General features: G+C 41.5%; 1 protein-coding gene and 2 long non-coding RNA genes across 3 annotated transcripts in view; 2 read left to right on the plus strand and 1 right to left on the minus strand.

Moving 5' to 3' along the window:
• Window positions 1-16,405, minus strand: part of LOC112432436 (protein NLRC3) — a 3,307,575-nt gene that overhangs the window by 2,646,608 nt on the left and 644,562 nt on the right. The gene's annotated exons all lie outside the window — the stretch shown is intronic.
• Window positions 1,713-3,684, plus strand: LOC143415776 (uncharacterized). The gene is made up of 3 exons (XR_013096219.1): window positions 1,713-1,831; window positions 2,252-2,856; window positions 3,094-3,684. It is a non-coding gene; the product is annotated as an uncharacterized LOC143415776 (long non-coding RNA).
• Window positions 7,171-8,841, plus strand: LOC143415775 (uncharacterized). Its single transcript, XR_013096218.1, has 3 exons — window positions 7,171-7,840; window positions 7,985-8,267; window positions 8,724-8,841. It is a non-coding gene; the product is annotated as an uncharacterized LOC143415775 (long non-coding RNA).

Raw genomic sequence — 16,405 nt, forward strand, 5'->3', positions numbered from 1 at the left:
TTCTGTCAAACAAAGCTGTGTGAAACGTTTCCAGCTGTTAGTATCATGGTTGCTAGGCAACCGGGGCAGCGCGACGGAGGCTAGACCGCCCATTTCACAAGCCTCGTACTTCCGGCCTTAGCGGTCCTTGAGTACGTGGCCCTTGAGGATCGTTGAGGCTGCAGAACCTGAATTGTACAGAGCCCCTCTGATGACATGGCCCAAAAATAAATAAATTGTGGCCACAAAATACTATTTCGTGCCCTCAAAATACTATTTTCGAGGGCACGAAATAGGTATAACGTGCGCATGAAATGCTAATTTGTGGGCATGAAATGGGTATAACGTGGCAATGAATTACTCATTTGTGGCAACAAAATAGATAACGTGCGCATATCATATTGATACAATTCCTGGACAGCTGCGTAGAGACACAAGCATGAGAGTAGGCTAAACATATACACCGTGGACAGAGACGGTATGAGTGAGTTTTATTTTAGGCTGGGAATGAGCTACAATGCATTTTGAAAAGCCTGCAATGCAAGGAACCATTATTACGGAGAGACATTTAAACAGGATACTGAGAGCCCAGTTGCTTTACAGGGCCTGGACGCCAGGATAGATTTTATTGTCAACCAACTGCAAGGGCCTGGGAAGGATCACGGTTATTGGTCAAGTGTTTCGTGCCCACAAATTAGCATTTCGTGCGCACGAAGTAGTATTTTGTGGCCACAATTGATTTATTTTTTGGACCATGTCATCAGAGGGGCTCCGAAGAATTGGGATACAGCCTCTGAGATAGAAAGTGTGCGACCGTGAACTCGACTCTCTTTATGACACATACACACACAGACACACACACAGACACTTGTTTTCAGATTTTAGTGAGGACACCAAAAAGCCTCAAAAATATCCTCAAACTCGTGAGGACGGCCATTTTGTGGGACTCTATTAGCCCACATAGTAGCATACCAACTCTTTGTCCTCACAAACATGTCTAAACAGGTACACACACACACACACACAGACACACACACAAACAGGTTTGTCAGGTTCCTCGGCTCGTTCTCTGCGTTCAGTCCATTGAAGGTGATTATTGAGCCAATCACAGCTACAGAGCTCACTGTGACTCTTCTTCTCTCTACAGTCACACAAACAAACACACTCAGAGACTCTGACAGCAAAACTACAACAATGTGGTGTTAACACTCACCCTGCCTCAGCTCCACCGTCCTCCTGCTGCTCTGACGGAGGCTCAGCTGTTTCTCTTCCTGTTCCCACCTGCTCGGGTGGCTCCTCCCCTCTGCAGTTACAGGAAATCAGGTGTGTGTGTCTCTTGTTGAGACTGGTTCTTCCTGCTCTCTATCATCACATTGGGTGTTTCCAAATTCAGGGAGAGGATGCTTCGAATGCCACATTTGTAGGAAATTGTATCACATGGACGCGACGAAGGCTGTTCAAATTTGAAGTCTTCCAAATGCGTCCTTCATTTCCCTGAATTTGAAGGATGGGTCAGGTGTGTCCTTTGTGGCCCAACATATCCCAGGATTCATTGCGGGCCATACAGGAGATATTTTTCTGATAATGATAGTGATCGAAGTGGGAGTTAATGCAGGAGACGAACACTTTCAAATGTAAGTATATGAAAATCTGGTGGTGCAAAAGTTTTTATAGCGGGTGTGTTGTTAGGCTCTGGGCATCTGCATAGACATGTTCTTTTTTTGAGAATGTGAGGACAAACTTGAAAGAGAGACACTGTGAGAGTGGACACATCCACACTGCTGCTGCATCTGTGCTCACCACGATGGCCTCCTTCAGAGAGATGGAGGACTCACTCTGTCTTCTGGCTGATGTAAGTGTTCAGCTTTGAACAGCTGTCGTTCCAGCTGCTTTTAACTTTGTAGTTTCACATTTGTACAGACTTTATATTTTTTATAGACGTGTCATAAACCAGTCCTTAAATCATTTTCATTATCACAGATACAGTCTACACTCTGCATCATGAGCTGGTCAATATCACAAAAGTTGTAATTCGTTTCATGTTTCATGTAAACTGCTCTGAGGTCAAAGTGACACCAGCAGATGTAGTTACAGCCTCTCTGTCCCCACCATCCCGGCCCACGTAGACCGCAAAGGCCGGGTCCTCCGAAGGATGCAGCCGACGAATTGGAACACAGCTCATGTCTGACAGCAGTTTGAAGAGGAAATGGATTCTGTTCTGTTCTTCACTCATCACCTACCTGACAGCTGACACCTCACACCTGTTTCTCAGCTGCAGGTCAGACAGAAGGACACACAGAGGATGGAGGGAAGGAGGATGGATCTGCTAGTCTGAAAGTTGGTATGTCAGTTTCTGGTCAAGTTTTTGTTCAACAGGAAACATAAACAGAAGCAGGATTCATACCAGCCTCCACTTGAACAGCAGCCTGCTTAAACTGTCTGCGTGTCTCTAGCTGATCTCTGTCTCCTGCTGATGTCACAACGTCTCCGTTTTATTTGAACACTGGAGGTGAAGATGGCAGATTGTTGGCTAAAATGGATGTCTGTGGCATCCTGCATTTAATGTTCAGCATCTTTGTGAAAAACCCTTTAAAAGTTGTTTAACATGTCCAAAAATCCAAAACTGTTACAGATTACAAAGATGTTGTTTCTATGAGCTCAGGCTGTACTTGCTAGTTCACATTTCGGTAGTAATGTTGATGATGAGGATCATTATTTGTCATTGCTTTAGTTTTTATTCCACTGTTTCAAGGACATGCACTTAGTAGGGACAGCGGACTGGACAGGTCTTCAGTCTGTCTCGCTCTAAGACAGCTGGGTTAGGCTCCAGCGCCCCCGCGACCCTGAAAAGGATCAGCAGAAGTGGATGGATGGAGGGTCAGTTTGTCAACATTAGAAAAACAAACATACTACCTGCCTTAAATGTGAAATGGACGGGCTTTATGTTTGCTCGTTGTTTGCTAAAGAGACTTTTCTGCAGCATTTCTCTCCCGACTTCTTTGCAGCACCTTTCACTGTCACACATTTGATCTTTACAGCAGGGCTGTGCCATATCATATACCATACTATAGAATTTTGACATAGTAGCTATATAATGTTACTCCTACTTTATAGATCTCCATCACCCGATCCTCCGAAAACCTCTTGGAGTTGGCAGCACTCGACTGAGCCATTTTGTGCAGAAGAAGATTAAAATGATGCTTTAAACTCCAGATGTTATCTGAGCTCAGATCCTAAAGCCAGACCTCTGCATCTTCATTCTTGTGGAAAAGCAGAGCAGATGTTGTTTTCAGGAGGATGCTGCTATAATGGCTTTAGTTCCTTGCAGGTAATTATGACGACAGCGGAAGCAGCAGGAACAACAAACAGCCCAAACTAACAGACAAAATATTAATGAAAGTCCAACCCAATCTCCTCCATCCCCGTATCCTCCACTATTTGCATCTTCATCTGTGAAACCTGCAGAGCAGAAACAGTGTGTGGACAAAGTTAGCCGGTATGCAGACATGTTTGCTTTTGTTACAGGAGTTTGAAACACATCTGCAGCTCATTCAGAGGCTTTGGGGCCGTACACACTTCATTTTAAATCAGTACAGCCGATCTCACAGCTGCTGGATGTTTCTTTGAATCATAAGAACATTAAGACAAACAAGATGATCATGAAAATCATATTAATGATTGATTTGGCCTACGTTTGATGCTGAACTGCAGTAGCTCCTGACATTGTGCTTTTATTTCGTCTGGATTAGTTTGCAGCACTGCTGCACAGTTTACATTAAAGTGCACTTTTGCAGAGCAGACGACCCCCTGCACGACTGATGGGGTGAACCAAGGCCCTGCATCAGACAAAGAAGCATTATTTCAACTGTGAGTCATGCAAAGCAGCTCTAGTAGAGTCCTGTAAATGAACAGACTGGATCCCTGTAACGTACCACCTCAGTGACCAGTGGAAACATTCAAATGTTCAGGTAGTCATCCTAACTGACTTGGGGTTTCTGCCAGTGTGTTACAAGTGAAGCAGCTTGCCTGGTCTACACACTGGGACTCGTTTCTTTAAATCACCATTAATACAGTTTCAGCTGCTGACACATTCACTAGTGGGTAGTAATTAAAGCATGCTGCACCACTCATGAGTGCTATCATTCAGCACTCTCATTCATTTGTCTTAAAGCTGGTAATTAAACTCCCTGATGCCTCACTCTGTCTCACTCTTTTCTGTGTGTGAGAGAAAGAAGATGCAGCTGTGTTTCTAACAGCTGCTCTGGAGGAAGCCCTGCAACTCTAGAATCTCACCTGAGTCTGTGACTGTGAGCTTGATGGAGTGCCTGAACTCCTTGATGACTCTCTCACCACAGATGCTGTGGTTGGTTGGTTCACTCACTATGTATTAACAGACCTCTCTGCATTGAATCATATCTGTTATTAATCTCTGTCTCGCTTCCACAGCATGTCTTCATCCTGTCTTCCTTCTCTCCTGGTTCTGCTGGAGGTTTACGTTGAAACCAAGCACACCATTGTTTTTCTTGTGACATTACCAATAAGTTTGATGTGTCACATGGCCCTCTTCCTATTGAAAAAACAAAAGTTGTATCCAAGATGGCCGACTTCTAAATGGCCACCATGGTCACCACCCATCTTGAGGAGTTTGCCCCTCACATATACTAATGTGCCACAAACAGGACTTTAATATCACCAACCATTCCCATGTTATTACGGTGTATCCATATAAATGGCCCACCCTGTACTTACATTATAACCAATCCGCTCCTTTATCCTCACTTAAAATATTTTTACTGAACTATTGTAATATTTGCTGCCATTGCTGCTGTCCTCTTGGCCAACTTACTCTTACAAAAGACATGTTTAATGTTAATGAGATTTTTTTTTAACTAAATAAATAAAGGTTATATAAAAGTCGCTGCCAAAAACTGATCGCGGCTTCTACCTTGTTACACGAATGTTGTTTGTGGCTCAAGATGACTTTATGTCATCCATGAGGGAAGCATTTGACATATGTTTCACATATTATAGCCCAACAAGTTACTTATAGCAGTTTAAATACGAGCAATCACTTTTTGGCAAATACCAGAAATCAGTTTTTGGCAGACAATCACTTTTTGGCACAACACCGGTGTCTAGCAGGTTTTATATTTTAGAAAGTTTAAAGCTCAGCTTAATAGAAGTAGTGTGGTTGTGAGTTTTGCATAAACAAATTTGTGCAAACCTCAATGAAGTGAAGCAACATTATAAAGAAGAGTGAGCCTAAATGACTCCCCAATGATGTGAGAGACTGATAGTCATACAGAAAACAATGACTTTGAGCTGTTGCTGCTAAACGTGCTTCTACAAGCAACTGAATCTTGGAGTGTACTTTGGTTTGTCTGCTCATAAATTGGTGGTTCATGATGATAAATGAACTTCTGAACTGGTTTAACATCAGTGCAGTGGCTGGTCCATTCCTTGATGTATATGTCACCGTTCAAAATGAGCCATTTAAATCAGCTGTGTTGGATCAAGGACACATCTAAACCCTGCAGGACAGCGGCCCCGAGGCCTGGAGTTCCCACCCTCAGTGCAGTGGAAATAGTCTCGTGCCAGTCTTGGTGCTGCCTTTGAGTCTATATTGCCGAACACTGTGCGCACACATTTTTTTCCTTCCTAAACAAACACACATTTGTAAAGGAAAATTTAAATTGAACTCACAGTTGGCGGTTAATCGTTATATAGTTTAGATGTACACCGAGAGACGCATTTAGTGGGACTTTTACACCGCCACAGATTTTCTTCTTCTTTTTTGTTACATTATTGACATATACTAGATATTTTAACCTAAGCAGCAACAATCATGTCTCTGGTACAGGCACTTTCCACCATGCAGATTAAGCTAAAATGTGACTTGAAACAAATTCTGGGTTTCCGTTCCATAAAGGTTCATTTCATCTGGTAAGTCAGCCCCTGAGGTAACAGTCTATGTGAACATAACATACTCACTGACTCACACTCAACTTGACTGATAGTGATTTCCTGAGCGCACAGAGGAAATTCATTTGCATATGTTTGTTTTCACAATCACTGAAATCCAAGTTAGGCATGTTTCCCTTTTTTGTTGTTGTTCTTGACACGAGTGCTTCAGTTATTTTCTCATCAGTATGTTAGGACAGAAAGGATTCTGTTGTGGATTTATGATCATCTCACGTGTGTCCATCTTTCAAACTCTTAGATTGTGTAGACATTAATGCAGCTGTCAGACTGTAGGCCAGTTTCTTTGCACTGTAAGCATTGATTGGATGCTACTGTAGCAATCAGTGCTTACACAAAACGTCCCTGCGTAAACCCTCAGACACACAACAAACAGATCAATAGTATCTGAAATTCAGAGTACGGATCTTTTTACACATTTCTCACAGAAAATCACCTAAATCGCTTTCGTGTGAGATGCACATCATGTTTGCCTCATAAAGACTTGCCCTGTATGTATTCATTTCTTTTGACTTTCACGTGGAATTGTCACCTAATATAACAGGTCCATCAGTAAATGGTGTCTATCTTCAGTTTCTGTCTCCTAGACTTTGTCCCTGTCAGGTTACAGCTGAATAGATAGTCATATCATGCAGAGACTGCATCGTACTATAATGCTCGTATGATCGCGTTTGTCATAAGTGGACTGGTCTTGTTGAAACGTTGCATAAACCTTGCCCAGTAAACTGTGAGTGCTAACATTTCTATGGCATATGCAAATCCCACAGTTGTCTATATTTGTATATTTGACAGTTTAATGAAGCATTTAGAAATCAAAGGTCAGATTAAAATGCTGGATCACAATAGAATGTGATATCACACAATACAATATTTTTAATATCACACACAGCATGAAAGTTTGCTAGTGTATATTATAAAAATATTACAGTATGTTGGTATAACTTTATCCCCTCCTAGTTTTTAAGATACAAATTTTGGCCCACACTGATTTGTGATCATATTCCTCTGTCCACTAAATGAAGATGGAGGCTCTGCTCTTTATTTCTGTGTTTCTCTGGAGAATCCTGGTAACATGATGGCTTTCTGTCTCTAAACACACACGAGCTTAACTCCGAATGAACATGATCAGAGTTCATTGAACCAACTCTGATCAGTCTTTTCTAAGGGTTTCAAGCCTTTCTTGTTCGAGCCTCTCTTTGTTGTTGCTACAGTTATGTGTAATTATTACAGTTTTTCTCGATTGCTTAAACACTATAACCAGGCCTCTAAACTAAAATTTCAAAACCGTAACGCTATTGTTCAAAAAGCTCACCCATTTCCCTGAACTATAAACACTATTCCCTGCTTTGACACATGACTCAAATTTGGTGAACTGTTACTGCAAAACTCTACACACAAATCCCTACATTTTACAGTGCTTACACCAGTCATTTAGAAAGCACTAGCATGCAATAATGTTAACTTAAGTCAGCATAGCTTGAGCTCAATTAGCACACAATTAACCAGGTGGAAACACTAGGATTCAAAATTTAGCACACACCAATCAGAACCTGCGATGGATAGATAAAAGGGCCAAAGTCAGCTCATTCAGGTTTGAAACAATGGATCCAAAGAGATGCAAAGGAAGAGGACGTGGTGGAGAAAGAGGACGTGGTGAAGGAGGAGGACGTGGTGAAGGAGGTGGAGGTGGAGAACGATGGCGACAAGGAAGGGGAAGAGCAAGGGCAAGAAGACAGTCAGTCTCAGATGAAATTCGAGCCACTTTAGTTGACCATGTCCTTGTCCATGGGATGACTATGAGGGAGGCTGGGCAACGAGTACAACCAAATTTGAGTCGCTTCACTGTTGCCTCCATCATCAGAACCTTCAGGGAGGAAAACAGGTAGGTGTACTTGCAGTAAGACTGCTTTGTACAATAACGTTTAAGTTACTGAACTTATGTGTCTTGAGTTTCAGTATGTTTCCATTATTTTCCTGTAAAATGAATGTGTGACAGTTACAGTAATGAGTGCTTCTATTTTTGTAGGACACAGAGACGACCACCTGGTGGAGGCAGGTTAAGGCTTTTGTCGGAGGAGCAAGAGAGGGAACTTGTAAACATGGTAATTGCAAATAATGTAATCCGCCTGCAAGAGATTCAAAGGAGAGTGATTGAGGATGATCATCTTTTTCGAGGCATAAATGCCATCAGCCTCTCCACAATTGACCGCATCCTCCGAAAGAATCAATTCCGGATGAAACAGGCATACCGAGTCCCTTTCGAACGAAACTCTGACAGAGTGAAAAACCAACGTGTGGAATATGTTCAGGTATGAGTTTTGATACTGTATAAAGTATTGTGTACCATCACAGCATGGCAGTTTATGGGCGATCGTGGCTCAAGAGTTGGGAGTTCGCCTTGTAATCGGAAGGTTGCCGGTTCGAGCCCCGGCTTGGACAGTCTCGGTCGTTGTGTCCTTGGGCAAGACACTTCACCCGTTGCCTACTGGTAGTGGTCAGAGGGCCCGGTGGCGCCAGTGTCCGGCAGCCTCGCCTCTGTCAGTGCGCCCCAGGGTGGCTGTGGCTACAATGTAGCTGCCATCACCAGTGTGTGAATGTGTGTGTGAATGGGTGGATGACTGGATATGTAAAGCGCTTTGGGGTCCTTAGGGACTAGTAAAGCGCTATATAAATACAGGCCATTTACCATTTTATGCTGCCATTTCAGCACTCTTGAACTGTGGTTCAGGGTACCGATTGACTCTACTGTGTTATGTGTTTTGCAGAGAATCTTTGAGATTGAAGGACGGCCTGTTCCCCATGAAATAATCTTTGTGGATGAGGCAGGTTTTAACCTGACCAAAAGAAGGAAAAGGGGGAGGAACATAATTGGCCATCGGGCTATTGTAAATGTCCCTGGTCAGCATGGGGGGAATGTCACTATGTGCGCAGCCATCAGCCAACGAGGGGTACTCCACCGCCATGCCGTACTAGGACCCTATAACACTATGCTTCTCCTTGCTTTTCTTGATGGTTTAAGACAACATATGTTCCAGCTGGACTACAGGGAACCAGCACAGCCAGAGCAGCCTCACTACGTTGTTGTGTGGGATAACGTCAGCTTCCATCGCGCTGCTCTGGTTCGTGACTGGTTTACCAATAACCCAAGGTTTTCTAATATCTTTCTGCCTGCATACTCTCCCTTTCTAAACCCGATAGAGGAGTTATTTTCGGCATGGCGGTGGAAAGTGTATGACCGAGAACCTTATGTCCGTGTTCACCTCCTTCAGGCCATCGAAGAGGCCTGCCTAGACATATCAGTAGATGCATGCCAGGGGTGGATCAGGCATGCCTGGCTGGGGCCAATATAGCCTGTGATGTGGATGAGATTCTCTGGCCTGACCCAGACCAAAGACAAGATGCTGAGGTGGGATAATGTTTCTGGTGTGTGTTGTACTGTATAGTACATGAATGACAATGTGCCACTGTACATACATTGGTTGCGTCTTTTGTGTTTATCATGTGACAAGGGTTTTGAAGGGGAGAACCATAAGCAACCTAATTGTTTTGGAACTATTGTTTTGAATTAATTGTACCAGTGTGCAAAACTCTGTTGTAGTGTGTGTGTTTTTGAGGGCTTGTGTTTGATGTCTGAGGGCAAAGTTTGGTTTTTCAGCAGGAGTGAATAGTTTTGGGTGTAGAGCTTCATTTTGACCTGGAAATAGGATGTTTGGGGAATTGAGTGAGATGTTATGGATTTGTGTTTACTGTTGTGAGGATATGAGGCGTAGTTTCAAGAAATGTGTTTTAGCAATCGAGAAAAACTGTAATAGTATTGCAGATGTTAGCCTCTGCCTGCAGTGTTGATGTGGGTAAAGGCTTTAACCATGGATTAGCGGCAGGTCCCAGCTTGTAAATTGTGGAGCATTAATGCCCACTCCAGCTCCTATAACCAAATATAAACAGTTGGGATGAGAGTTAGCTCAAGCCACTACAACTTTTAAGCCAGCAAGAATGATCTGTTCATGCTAGCATTAACAGTGCCTATACACATAGCGACACACGGGGGAGGGGCCTAACTAATAACCAAGATGACTACAGGCTTGGAGGTGCTAAAAGTCAGATATACCAGGAGCAGTTTGGGCTTTAGAACAAATTTTGTGTAATTATAACAATATGTAATTTAGGACCTGGTTACATATGATGCTGCTGATTTTTTAAATCTAATTTTTACGTTGCATTAATTTCTTTTTGTCAGACAGGGAATCAAACAAGTTCTGTTTTCTCGAATGAATCCCACTGTTATTTGTTTGTCCTACCAACAGGGATGTTTACATGGTATTCATGACTGCTGCACCTGATGACTTTCACAGCTTGAGGACTGCAAACATTTCCCAACAAGACATGAGTGGTGGGGTGATCGTTGGTATTCCTGATCAGGTGAGGATCTGTTCCCATCAAACCACCAAAACCAGTTGTTCAGGATGTTTACAGGATGAAGAATCCCCAGTTATTCTTTGTGGTTGGAATGTGCCTACATATGGCTGTGTGGGATTCTGGCTTACTTTAGGGTCAGAGCAGTTGGTATGTGGAGCAAATACTGACACAGTCAGAGTGGGCAAACCAGCAATAGGCTTGTTGTCGTACCTGGAAGTCTGAAAGCTCCCGATGCTGGATGGTCTTTCTAGTTTTTAATGACAGGTCATCTAACAAAGCTTCCATGAGGTGCTATAATGGAGACTGTCCTTTTCAAGGAGTTTCTCATGTCTTATCCTACTTTTTTCTTTTTTTAATTAACAGGAGTGAGAATTTGAAATCCTCTATATTGACATGATTACATTTCTTCTATTAAATGAGAAGTACATTTTGAACACAGTATAGTGAACACAATATCCAAGAAGCTAAATCTGGTGAAATGGTTTCTTTAGCTGTCAGCTTGAAAGGCTGATTGGGGTATTTTTGTCACCTTGCATGCGGGTGGCATGGACACCCGACTTTTGTGTGCATTTATCAAAAAGCTTGGATGATTTTGAAGATCAGTGGCATTCAACTCATGATCAGCGTTCAAGTTTTCTTAAAATCTTGTAACATGATAACTAGAAAGAAGACAGCTAGGATTTTCAAACTGATCCATAGATGGATCTACTATGAAGCTGAGGGACAGCACTGCTTAAAAGATCCTTTTTAAATGACTCCAGCTGTCTGATTTAATGAGACCACGTGTGCTCAAGTTTCCTGCTCTGACTCGGCCTCAGAATGTCTAGAGGCAGAAATCAAGCACACTCAAAGGAAATAAGCGTATCAGTGGGCATGTGCTCAGCACGCAGAGTGGGAGTGACTAAAGGTGCCACTGCAGAGCATCGCAGTTGTTTCGTGTGATTAAGTTGTGTGTTTATGAACCTGTGAGTGTTAGTCCTTTTGGCAGGATGACTCGCATGAAGCTGTTATAATTGTTTGTGCATGTTAAAGTTATGCCTCAGTTCTTTGATACCATGTTGGTAGGATTATTTGGCACTAAGTTAATAGCAGTGGCTGTAATCTCCCACAGTCATTACATCCAGATTACAAATAAAGTACTTTTCTATTGTTTAGTTTAACTGTGGCTAGCTTGCCATGTCCGTGCCTTATGATTGGCAATTTGTATGACGTGCTATTTAGGCAATATATGATCTATAGTGACCCCTTGTGGATATTGTGAGATATTGCTGTGTTGAGTACATTATGTTTTCAATTGTTTTTCTAGTTATTTGTGACTCTACTAATGATAAAATTGCCTGTTTCTGTTTCCAGAAAACCATTGCTCATAGTCCCACATACTATACAATGATAAGTTCAAGTATGGCTGTACCTAATTTGGATTAAGCCTGGCAAGCACTTTGATGTAAACATTTCTTCTGTGGGACTTAAAGACAGTTAACCCAACTCCTGGACTGCTGCAGTCTTCCTGACAGAAAGCTTAGGCCAGGCTTGTATGCCCAGTATATATATTCTATAACGTGTGTAACTACTTCGTTTAGTTGTTTTTGTTTGGTTTTAGTTTTGTTTTGTTTCTTTTCAGTGTATTTCAGTGTCAGTAATTTGTGTAGTGCTCACTCACATTTTCAACTGGAAAAGACCTGCAATAGAAACGTATTTAGGAGCAAACAAGTGAATGAAAAGTTTGACATCATTAAGCCCAAACAGCACCTAGTTTTCAACAAAAACACATAACATAAGAGCAGCAGTGACGATGCAGCTGACACACATGAACCCATTTAAACTGGTCCCAGTGTTTTTAGCCTAACTTGAGTCTTGAACCATCGGGGCAAATGAAAAATTCCAGCAGTTCTTGAAAGCAGCAACTCTGTGCTTTTTTGTGATGTTAGGGACATTATGGTAACTCGAGGCAGAACACCATCCAAATCTTGGTAAATAACACATGAAAGAACAAAAGAAACAAACATGGTAAAAAGAAGCCAAACGTGTGATAACATTGTTCCATCACGCTCACTCACTATTCTCTCAACCTTTGCCTTCACGGGGCTGCTGCAACAATGTACCTGGGATTACCGTAATGATGCAAATATTAATGAAAAGTGCAGAGTTGCTGCTCTCAGGAATCATTGGACTTCTTTTAATTGAGGAAATGGATCAGGAGTTACGGTAGTTACAGATGTTTAATACAACCCTAGAAAAGAGCTTTCTGTAGTGCTGTGCGATACGGAAAGATTTTTTATGTATCCGATACAAGTAAATACAGGGCTGATATGATCTATACTTTTTAATGTGGATGATGCATCATCAAAATGCCAAATTGTTTACATTTTTATGACCTTTAAGTTGTTTTTTAGGGGGCTTCATCCTAATGATTATTAATGAGTTAAAACCGAGGACAGAAATAATAAAAGGATTTAGTTTGTAGCCCATAGTTTAAAAACAGTATTCACACATTATCCCTTTCTTTAACAGCAACACAAAAGGATCATTATATTCCATTAAATCTGAGCCATATTATATTCAGTATATTTATTTTAATTTCAGTAAATGTTTTTATTTAAATGACATGTTTCAGTGAGATAAATGTGTTATTTCAAGGTCGTTGCATCATTTTTACTTTTCGAGTTGGCTAAAATAAGAATTAGCCAGTTGCACTTTAAAGTAATATAACCAACATATCGCCACAGTTATCTACCTGGATATTCTTCAGAGCATGCTTTCTTGCATGTGACAACAAGAGACCTCTCGGTTGTCTGGTGGAGCATTTAGCGCCTCGCTACATGTTTCCAAATCGGCATTTCTTCTCAGTGAAAGCTGTCCTAGAGAAGTAAAGCAAGTTTGTAAGTTTCTCTCTCAATGTTTGTAACGCATTCCCACGTTAAGCTTAACAACCGATATATGGAGCGACTGCCGCGCCTCCTCTCCCCCTCCCTCTCCTGCTGCTACTTCAATCATGAAACTGATCAATGATCAGCTGATCGCAAGTTCCGTCTCTCTTGTTTGTTTCCCACTTTGCGCCAGAAAGAGGAAACCAGCAGATAAACCACAGCAGCACGTTTAAGCTTGATAAGCTGTTGTTAGAATTTATTTAATATTACTTTAATGCCTAATGCTATAAGTAGCTGACAGCTGGTAACTGTGCAGGGGCGGGTCTAGCAAAGTTTTGCCAGGGGGCCAGCTGGGGCATTAACAGGGAAAAGGGGGGCACAAAGAAATACTTTTCTTTCTTATTCTCGTTTAAAATGTCTCGCTTTTAATAAATAATTATCTGAATCTTACAACCAAAGTTTTTATCTAACGTAAAATGTATAGAAATCTGATATTGTATATAGTAACTATTAAGTCTAATATATACCCTAGTAAGTTATAGTACTTTTTCCTTTGGGAAGATACCATCTGTGCAGTCTGCAGTTCTGTTGAAGAAAGATGTTGAATCTATTTAATTGTTGTTGAAAAATAATTGATTTCTGTGCATTTTTTTTAAATACATGCATTAAATTAAAGTCGATTATGTCGATTAAGCATCACGAGGCAGAGGGTGGGCGATGGTTCCTTTTTTTTTGCTGGGAGTTTGCAACCCTATTAGTTAGGTTGTTTAATATTTCTGCTAAGTACTCTTTAAAATACCAGAATAGGGAGGATGGTGCAGGTTTAAGTTTATTAGATTGATCAGTGTTTCTGAACTATGAAATATTTTGGGTGCAGTGTGTTTTTTGCATACAGGTATAACTAAATAACTTTAATGTTTTATTTTTTAAAACTTGAGTATGAACTTATACAAAATAAAGAAAGATATTTAAAAAACTGTTTTATTGATTATAAAAATACGCTGTATCGAATTCATATCGATACTGGACACAAAAAAGTGGTATCGTGCGTTCTCTAGTCCATACAGGAGAGAACCAGAAACTAAAGAAACTAAATTGCGTGTTTACCTTTATGTTGACATCAGTGTCTGTTTTTTTTATTATTATTATTTCAGCATTTCAGCATCTCAAAATATTTTTTAGATAAAAGCAGTCAAAATATTTTTTTTAACAGATGAATCATTAAAGGATGGCAATTTCTAAAATGGTAACCAAAAGACCCGTGTGTTTTCTCTTTGGAATAATAATAATTATTGCTCATTAATAAGAAAACTATTTCTAATCCAATTCAATTTTCGAACAATCAATAAAATGATTGATGACTAAAATGATGAATAACTGCAGCCCTAGAATAAACACATTTTAGAGAAACTTGTGATTTTTGAGATGATGCAGTTTTAATTTGATAGTTTTTCCCCTTTGGTAACTTTGCTGTCCTCGCCCTGAGTTCCTTAGTTTCACCAGCTAGACAGCGAGATAACGATGCTCCAATAACCAGACTTATTTTCCTTTCTGTGCTGATTTATTGAAGAATGGCCTCTGACCATTGCCTTCTCTTTGACCATCGTAAAACTGAAAGTACAAAATACTGTATTAGCTAACTAACATTGTAAACTAGCTTGTTACACTCTTACTGCAAGCTAACAGTAGATTACAGCTCAGTATTCAATACCATCGTTCCCTCGAAGCTGGACAGGAATCTGCAGGATCTAGGACTGAGCAGCTCCCTCTGCAGCTGGATCCTTAACTTCCTGTCTGATAGACGCCAAGTAGTCAGACTGGGCAGCATCACCTCATCCCCCATCACACTGAACACTGGTGCACCACAGGGGTGTGTACTGAGCCCTCTCCTGTACTCACTCTACACCTATGACTGCACAGCCACTAACAACTCCAACATCATTGTGAAGTTTGCGGACGACACTACAGTGGTGGGTCTTATCACCAACAGTGATGAGACGGCTTACAGGGAGGAGGTCAGCGCCCTGACCCACTGGTGTCAAGACAACCATCTCACCCTCAACGTCGCAAAGACAAAGGAGTTGATAGTGGACTTCCGGAGGTGCAGAGAAGTACACACCCCATCACCATCAGCGGCGCTGCTGTGGAGAGTGAGCAGCTTCCGGTTCCTTGGGGTACATCTGGCTGAGGATCTTACGTGGTCAGTACACATAAACAAAACAGTGAAGAAGGCGCAGCAGCGCCTCTTCTTTCTCAGGAGACTGAAAAGATTCGGCATGAGCCCCCGCATCCTCAGGACCTTCTATCACTGTGCCATTGAGAGCATCCTCACTGGATGCATCACCACCTGGTATGGCAACAGCACCGCTTACAACCGCAAAGCTCTCCAGCGAGTAGTGCGGTGCTCTGAACGGATAATTGGAGGTGAGCTTCCCTCCCTCCAAGACATCTACAGGAAGCGCTGCCTGAGGAAAGCGGGGAGGACCATCAAGGACTCCAGTCCCCCCAGCCATCAACTGTTCAGACTACTTCCATCAGGAAGGAGGTTCTGCAGCATCCGGTCCCCAACCAGCAGACTGAGAGACAGCTTTTTCCACCAGGCCATCAGACTGCTGGACACTTCATAGACACCTCAGCTTCACTACTGGAACTTCAACATTATGCACTCCACACTGTATATAAATGCCACTTGTTTTGCACATGTCCACCTACCAACCTCTGTATATTTTATTTTATTGTTTACTCTATTTAATTTGTAAAATATGTACACACACACACGCGCGTGTAGAAAAACATATTTAGTATACACATCCAGTAATGCATGTACTATTATATATTGTACATATATTTATTAGTCTCAGATTTAGCCGTTCTTATATTTTGCTTGTTTTACGTTATTGTATTTTTGCACACCTCTGTTGCTTGTGAAGCTCGCAAACAAGAATTTCACTCACATGTACTGTACCAGTGTACCTGCACATGTGATGTGACAATCAAAGTGATTTGATAACAAGATAAAACTTTCAAATGTACAAATTATCGTACCATTTTTACACAAAACAAAAGTTAATAATTATTTTATCGTCACTCATACTTACAGACATATCTTGTCCAAGGCAACAACATTTTAAGGTCCATATCAGCTTAGAACGATAACTTTCCGC

This window comes from Maylandia zebra, unplaced genomic scaffold (genome assembly GCF_041146795.1).
Source record: "Maylandia zebra isolate NMK-2024a unplaced genomic scaffold, Mzebra_GT3a scaffold03, whole genome shotgun sequence".
Taxonomy (NCBI): Eukaryota; Metazoa; Chordata; class Actinopteri; order Cichliformes; family Cichlidae; genus Maylandia; species Maylandia zebra.